Genomic DNA, 6000 nt, shown 5'->3' with positions numbered 1-6000 from the left:
GGTGTGGCATATTCACAACTAAAGTTGAACCCTATGAAGAATTTCTAGGAATTTTTATTTATTTTATTTTTAAATAGAAACAAATCTAAGCATGCAATTAAAACATTTCTTACAATACACTGTGCACCACCATCAGGGTCAATGATACAAGTTAATTATTGTATTATTTATTAATTATTGTATTGATGATATTTATTTGTAAGCCACCCCAAGGCTTAGGCAAATGGGGTGGCATATAAGTCTGCTAAATAAATAAATAAATAAATAAATAAATAAATAAATAAGTTACAATCAGGGAAAAAACTCTTCAAACATTGCAGGACTTTCCCCACTTCCAAAGCAGTAATGATTCTTTCAAAGGTTTGAATCCTTTCTCCTTTTTAAAAACATACTTAATAAACACACCCCAAATATCATTAAATGTTTAATAAACACAACAGTAGAACAGAATGCCTAGTCTGGTAACCCACCCAAATTAATCCAGCAGAATGTGAATTCTCCTTTGCTGGCCTCCATCACCTAATTCCTGTAACAGCTTATCAATGTTCAGGAAATTAAAAAAGAGCACTGATATAGCCAAAGACAGAAGCAAATATTTATGCAAAGATTGGAAAGATACATGTGGGAAGATATACAGGGTGTCCCTTTTGCCAGGGCAGATCACAGATATATTCAGCTCAGTATTATCTCCACTGGGTCCTTCTGGATCTTTATTAACTTTTTTTGCGAGTGAAAAATAACTGGGAGAGTAGCATGCAGCAAAGCCAAGTGCTGCTTTCCAGTATCACCTTTCTGGGGGTTCAACTGTGAGTGCTGGCACAGTGATGCTCGGAGAACTCCCCTGTACTTAGACCAGAGCATGCGTAAGAGAGCTTTGGCTCTGGACAGTGCAGAGCCGGGATCAGTGAAACCAGCTCAGAAGCAGAAGGCTTCCTGGATCTTGCAGGTGCATGTTACTATGGAACCCAGTCTCCACTGCCATGCGTGGTGCCTTTCCCTGAACCAACCACATGTACAGGTGCCTGGAGTGCGTAGCTAGGCAACCGCCGCGTCCAGACCGTGTGCAGGTGGGGCTGGATGATGCGTAAAGCCAAAGGTTATTTCGGTCCTTGGATTTCCTTGTCTGGGATAAAAGTGGGGACAAAGTACATGTCTTTGTAAGGCCTTGATTCTATCGTAATGTGCAGCCACCTTGAAATGTTAACCCCTGTACCTCACCTGTGCACAAGGAAATTCTTCAAAACATATAAAGACTGGACAGATTTCTCAAAACAGGAATCGATGTTTGAGCAGGTGTGAGCTCACAGAAGTACCTTATTTCTGTTAAGAAGCAAATAGCATGAAGAAGTCACCGAGTACTTCTGGCCTCCCTCATATCAGACAGCTGCTACTTGTCATAAAATAAGGCAACTCAGTGAATATTTTACTTAATATGCTCCAGGTTTCACTCATAATATTTTATAAACATTCTGATTTCTTTGCTAATAGCCCCTCCTCCCAGGTGTTGCAAGCTCTTAAGGGAACTGGGAGAGCCTGTTGATATGTTTGGAGGCACCCACTTTAACTGGATGCCTTTTGAGAGAGAGAGAGAGAGAGAGAGAGAGAGAGAGAGAGAGAGAGAGAGAGCGAGCACACACACATGCACACACAAAACAGAGAATGCATAGCTCTTATTGTACAATTTATAAAGTTAGATTCAGCCCTGCTCCGTTGTTTTAGGAAGCAAGCAAAATTCTCAAGCAACCAACAAACATTCTCTCTTTCTCTCCCTCTCCCTGTCACTCAGTCACTAAACCAGACCCACTCCTCCCTACGACTTCTCTTTCCTATGTGGCAAGACTAGGCCTCCTAGCCAGCCCTGCTTCCACTGCGTTATGAAGCTGCTTCTCCAAAGAACAAAGCACAGGCAGGGTGTGGTGACCAGGATGAGTACGGAGATCCTCAGCTGTCGGCAGCGGTGCCACAAAGTGACAGGATATATCCAAGTTTCTCTTTCTGGCTCCCTTCTGGACAGCTCCCTGCTTTTCAGCACTTGGCCCTCTGGTGCTTACTAAACCTGCCTGTACTGTGGACCACGTTCCCGCGGGTTCATAGTCTGCCTGCCGGACTTTTGATTCTCCTCAGACTCTTCCGACTCTGCTGGCTCATTCCTCCTACCCAGTCTAGAAGATCAGGACTCACATCCACTCACTCAAATACCTTTCTCGGTTGTATACCTTTGCTTCCAAAAGAAGCACGCCTTGGTTTTCAAGAGCACTCACAAAAACACCACAGCACAACAGAAAATGGACAAGAATTAGGCCGATTTTGGACAGAGGAACCAACCCAACTCATTAACACTTTGTCTCGTCAGTTGCCTAATGAAGGCTCTCCCTTAAAGTCTTTAGGTCCTAGTGAGATCAGTGGGGAAGAAAAAAGTAGTTTACAGCATTATGGTGGAACATGTAACACATCACAAAACAGTAATGGTTTCAGAACACCAAGAAAAGGTACCTGTTTTCTGGTTTCTTTCTCCTCCTCCTCTCCTTTGGGGCAGTGCCTTTTTAGATTGTAAGCCTGGGGGCATGGATTATTTTGCTTTATTGATCTGTACACCGCTCTGGCAGCATCTCCAGCTGAAGAGCAGTATAAATGCTTTAAATGAATGAATGCATATAATGAAGCATTTCAAAATCAACTCCTCCTCTTAGTATATTACATCTGACACCTGACTGCAATGCTATCTCCAAATACAAATATATTGCAGCCTTTCCACAAATCAATATAATGCAATCTTCCTTCTCTGATGCGTAGAACGTGCCGCAAATAAAGTCAACCATAAATACAGTCAATATTGCATAATGTCTCGCACAATATGCATATCTGAGTGGCAATCATGATTTTCAGAGTTCGAGACAATCAACTTTCCATAGTCAACTGCATGTTTGGTATGTTGCCACCATGGCAGAAGCCTAAAAGGTCACTCCACTGGAATCTTAATTCCAAATCTTTTGACTAACTGAGATCAGCCATTGCATCCAATGAAAGATCCATATTTACTTAAGAACCTGAGCCCAGATGATGATGATGATGATGATGATTCTTTGGGTACACATCTTGACAAACCTTTTCCCTGAATCTCACTGCAAATGGACAAAGTCACTGATTGTCTCTGATCTCATCTTCAGTCATCATATTGCCAGCCGTCTCGTTGATGCATCTTATTCCGTAACGCACATTTCAGGTTCCATGGCATATGCTTTTGTGTAAGCTTCCTTCTCCCGGAAAGTGCCTGCTACTTGATTTGCCCCCCTGCCAGCTACGAGAGTCTAATACTACTTGATTACTTTATTGATTTGTAGCACAATCCATGCCATTCCTCAGCGGGGAATGCAGAGTTATTTCCCACCCAGCTCAATGGAGCCCCTCCAACATCTCTCGAGCTCTCAGCCAGATACCACTAAGCCATTATTTCCAAGACAAGAACAAGGCCCACTGGAGTTCGCCACACAAGAACTCTACATGCGCCTTCCTGGGGGGAAGCGGGGCGGTAAAACCTTCTGTGGGAACCAACACATATTCTACGCAAATGGTTGTGTGTAGCCACAATGCACCAGCACTGCACGTGTGCTTGGTGGAGAGGGCCAGTGGCTGCACAGGGTGAGGCAATGGACTCCACTGAGGCCCAAGGTAAAGGTCACTGGCTCCATACCACTTTCGGGGCACAAAGAGCTCTGTGTGAGACTGGTGAGGAAGCGTGCGGTTCCCTGAAATAGCTGCGGCTTCAGCTGTGCCCAGAACAGATGCTCCCTCTCAGGGCTCCTTGAGAATTGCCTGTTCAGCTGCCATAGCCTTCTCCTCCTGCAAGATTAAGGTAGTGTACTCTGGGTGCTTCTCCTTGGTGGGACAGCAATCACCATTCTGGACTTACGCTCTCAGTGTAGCTGTCACAAGCTTGGCTTCCCCCTTCGTGCTTCCCAAGCAACAGACCATTCTTTGGCTTTATTCGCCAGTGCACTTCCAGAGGGCACAACAAGAATGCGTCTCTGGGCATGCACAAAGTAGTTCAATCAACCCAATCTAGCAATCACTTCCAGGAGCACTCCTTTTGAGTAACCCTTCCCAAAGGACGACCCTTCTGGAGAAGGGCAAGCCTCTCCTCTATCTGTCATCTCTCCTGCTGGTTGTCCTGTCTCTCTTGGCATCACACCATGGGATCAGGACTTGTACCAGGCTTGGCTGCCTGCAGGACTTCTTCTCCCATGCCCCCTCCCTGCAGTCGTAAATCCTGACTATTCTCACATTCGCCTGAGCACCTGGGCGAGAGTGCCCTTGAGATAAACTCCTCTGCGTCTTCCATTTCAACATCCAAGAACACCCTGGTTCTCAGGGCCCCTCTTCATCTGACAGCTGAATCTGCCTGACCTTTGAAAGTGAATCAAGAACAACTGTTTCTTTCATTCCCAACTTTAGCCTCCAGCAGTTGTGCAGTGGCAAATGCTGAAGTGAAGCTCTCGGCCCTCATAGCTCCACCCGCAAGGAGACGCCAACAACTCAAGCAGCTCCGTTCATCTACACCTATTAGACCCACACACCGTTTCAGCAGGTTTGGTTTCTGCCATTTGTATGAATTTTGTTTGTAAAGCCACTGTCACTTCGCTGCCTGATCAAGATCAAGCCAACCCAAACCAGAGTCCACCAAAAAATGTATTCATGTGCAGCAATCTCAATGGACCCTTTGAGCACTTTGGCTAACGGCTACCACTTTGGGCACCTCTTGTAATTGTAGAGGCCAAAGGTAACTTGCATTAATCTCATGATGTCTCAATAAATTTAGTATTAAAATACGAGTATTTATACAAGTTTTTCTTTTCCAGAAGTGTATATACATTTTTTTGGCAGACTCTGTGTTTTGCATGACGACATGCTCAGCACGCTCAGAGGAAGAGGTGTGAGGAGCACTAGTACTACCTCCATGTGGGCTTTGGTTCCAGTGCTCCTCTGGACTGGTGTCCCCAAGCCAAGCCCTCACATCCACTGTCTCCTCCTTGCTTCCAGGAAGGTCTTCAGGAAGGCATGCCCTGGGCATACAAAGAGGAGCAAGCAGCTCAGTGAGAGCAAGCAACCCAGCAGAGGTCTGGGAAAAGATTCAGGACTTGCATGCAGATAGCTCTTAATTCGGTCCTTGCTTGCTCCTGGGGAGGAAAGCCATGGCAAATCTAGACAGCATACTAAAAAGCAGAGACATCACCCTGCCAACAAAAGTGTGTATAGTCAAGGCTATGGTCTTCCCAGTTGCAATGTATGGCTGTGAAAGTTGGACCATAAGGAAGACTGAGAGCCGAAGAATTGGTACTTTTGAACTGTGGTGTTTGAGAAGACTCCTGAGACTCCCGTGGACTGCAAAGAGATCAAATCAGTCAATCCTAAAGGAAATCAACCCTGACTGTTCTTTAGAAGGACAGATACTAAAGCTGAAGCTCAAATACTGTGCCCACCTAATGAGAAGGAAGGTCTTACTGGAAAAGCCCCTGATGCTGGGAGCGATTGAAGGCAAAAGGAGAAAGAGATGACAGAGGTTGAGGTGGCTGGATGGGTGTGGGGTTCGGGGATGGTGGAGGAAAGGAGAACCTGGAGGAATGTTGTCCATGGGGTCACAAAGAGTCAGGCACGACTTTGCGACTGAACAACAACAAGCTCTTAATTCAGTCGTTCCATCGGGCCCTTATGAGCAGAGCCTGGCTCCCAAGTGGCGCTTTCCTCCTGGGCACGAGGGACAATGCCTCTGTGCACCCCACCGGGTTCGGCCCCAGGATGGGGAAGGGGGCAGGAATCCTGGTAGGGCCTGGGATGCCATGGAAAGGGTCCAGGGAATCCTGGCTGGGAATGGCTTGCACCTGGAGTTGTGTTGTTCTGGTAGGATGCCTTGCTTTGGTTTTCTTTGTATATAATTTGAGCATCTGAAAACTGCCCTACCTAAAGAAGAGTCATGTATAAATATCTTAAATAAATACAGGACCC

Source organism: Varanus komodoensis, unplaced genomic scaffold (genome assembly GCF_004798865.1).
Source record: "Varanus komodoensis strain SLA01 unplaced genomic scaffold, ASM479886v1 scaffold33, whole genome shotgun sequence".
Lineage (NCBI taxonomy): Eukaryota > Metazoa > Chordata > Lepidosauria > Squamata > Varanidae > Varanus > Varanus komodoensis.
The sequence above is the reverse complement of the archived record's forward strand: the minus strand, read 5'-3'. Positions refer to the sequence as shown.